Below are 2,561 nucleotides of genomic sequence, written 5' to 3'. Positions count from 1 at the left end.
TGACCATCCCCCCTGGGGGGTGATTTCTCGCTTTCTGTCTGTCTCTCTCTGTCTGTCTGGCGAGCGCACGCGCCCTATAGCAAAAACCTCTCAAAAAAACAAACAAACAAACAAAAAAAACCCTTCATTCTAACTTTAAAAAGTAAGTTTTTTATGAGTAAAACTCTCCCTTATTAGTCTCAGCCAAATAAACTGTCTTCTAGAGTCTAAAAGTAGTGACTATTATTAAAAGCAATAAAAAGAAAAATCGGTGTGATAGTGTAAAAGAATAATTACCTTGCTCCAATGGATACAGTAATGACATTGTCCTGGTTGAGCTTGCACCACTGTTCAACATCATATGCAAAAGTTGCACTGAACATAGCTCTTCTGACCTTGTGGGTGTGCAGGCTAGGAAAATGGAAGCCAGCTGGTCTCTGAAGCCAGTTTTGCCATCTTCAAACAGTTTGTCTGACTCATCTACCACCAGCCACTCAACACTCGTTAAGTCTATTCCTGGTGGATCCTGCTTTAATAAATAGATTAGTCGACTTGGAGTCGTCACAAGAATATCAAACTTCTTAGATGATTTAGGTCCAAATTTCTTGGCTGCTACTGCTGCTTTATGGATCATGTGTATTCTGAATCCTATTCCGTCAGAGATTTTTATTAACTCCCAGTGAATGTGGCTAGCAAGTTCTTGTGTTGGTGATATAATCAGGGCTCTGCAAACTTTGTTTGCAGGTTGTTTCAGCTGCATTAAAATAGGAATGCTAAAAGCCAAAGTTTTTCCAGATCCAGTAGGAGCAGAAGCCAGGAGTTCTCAACCATGTAGCGTAACTGGAATGGCCTGCATTTGGATGGGTGTCGGCATTAGGAAACCTGCATCTAGAATGTTCTGAAGCAGTTGAGAATTGATTTTATATTCTTGATCAAGTTGTTGAAACGTAGCAATTGGGTCAGGAAGATCAGTTCCTTGGACATGAATTTTGTGTTTATTCCGGATGAAGTTTATCTTTTCCTGTCTGAGATGTTCCAACTTTCCTGAGGTCAGTTTATGTTCTCCTTTAACTTTTTTATCTTCAATCTTTGCTTCCACAGATGACATCCACTGTATAGTAGTGCCTTCTTCTTCAACAGTAACTTCTAAAGTGCATTATAAAAAAGTAAAAAATGTTAGGGGCGATGGTCTTGGTATAGCAAATGGGTTACTCCTTCAAGGTGCTCTTCTTTTTCGTCTTCATTTTGGACCTCTTGATGTGTTCCTGGTGCTCCACTCTCAACTGGGACAGATTCCTTGTTTCCAAAAAAGTCTAATCCCTGCAGCCCCTCCGATGATTCAAAGTTATATTTCCTTTTTCCTACCTGGAATCGGGCTGTGTCTGCGGAGAAGCGTCTCACGTTAAACTTGGCCCCTGCGCCCAGCCGGCGAAACAGGTCGTGAGCGTCCATCTTTACCTTTAAAGAATACATGCATTTATAAAAATAAATAATACATAACTAAACCGCATGGGGACAATGACCTCCCTGCTCTGGGACCTCAACACCATCTAAATGACCCTTCACCAGGAAAAAGCAAATTACAAGGCCAGGAGGTGGCTGGGGGCTGCTATGAGGTCTCAGCTGCTGGCAGGGTGGCTTCCATGTCCCCACTCTTCTTGTTCTCAGGGGTTGTCTCCTCTCCCTCCCTGTCATTGCACCCCTAGAGCCAGCTCTGAGTGGTAGCAGCAGCCTGAGAGCGCGAGAATCCTGGGAGCAGGGACTGTAGGGTCAGGAGTTGGGGTAGGGACTGAGAACAGCAGGGTGTGGCAAGGCTATGCATCCCTGGACAACCCCAAAGTGACAGCCAGCTGGAGGTGCTGCCCTATCTCTAGGCCCTGGTCCTGGCTGGGCACTATGCCAGCTTACCCGCCCTGCACTTGAGTCTAGACCATGCCGGCAGCTGGCCTTGAGCGTGGAGTTGTGAGCAGAGTTCACTTTTGCCTTCTCTGGGCTCAGAGAGCAACACCCGAAGAATGCACCTGTGCAGGCCACTTCGATGACAGCTGGTCGCACCTGTGTCTGCCCCATGTGGGCCTAGGTCTCTGTGGACTCAGCTTGTCAGGGAATGTGGCCCTCCTCATGCCCTGCTATCCACTTTCTGATTCTCCCCTGCCCCTTTGTCCCATGTCCCTGGTGGTCCCCAGCCCTGAGCAGCTGCCTTGCTTGGTCCAGGACAGGTCCTGTTATGCCTTGCCCTGGCCTCACCCTTTATCCCTTTTGTCCCTGAGCCTGGGAAGAGGGGACTGGCACAGCCTTACCACCCTAGCCCCAATGTTAGGACCCAGCCCAAAGTCCACAGCTTCTGGCAGGCCCTTGGAATGTCCCAAATTCACAGTCTGAGCTCCCCTACTCATGTACACACACAGCCCCCAGAGGTGCACGTGTACAGACACACACATGCACACAGCACAGCCCCTGCATGGCTCCCTCCTTTATCCTGTCTGTTCTTGGCTCCTCACTCAGCCCTCCTCATTCCAGGCTGGATGCACAGTGGCCCTGGCCCCAGCCTCAAGCTAGAACCAGCCAGGGCTCAGCATTGC

The 2,561-nt window shown here is 48.1% G+C and overlaps 1 pseudogene; it reads right to left on the bottom strand.

Annotated features, from left to right (window-relative positions):
* Window positions 1–272: 272 nt before the first annotated feature.
* LOC102484145 (putative ATP-dependent RNA helicase DDX52 pseudogene) lies at window positions 273–1,431 on the bottom strand (annotated as a pseudogene).
* Window positions 1,432–2,561: the final 1,130 nt, after the last annotated feature.

Source organism: Tupaia chinensis, unplaced genomic scaffold (genome assembly GCF_000334495.1).
Source record: "Tupaia chinensis unplaced genomic scaffold, TupChi_1.0 Scaffold000197_1, whole genome shotgun sequence".
Lineage (NCBI taxonomy): Eukaryota > Metazoa > Chordata > Mammalia > Scandentia > Tupaiidae > Tupaia > Tupaia belangeri.
Note: the sequence above shows the minus strand (reverse complement) of the source record. Positions and strands in the feature narration are given on the sequence as shown.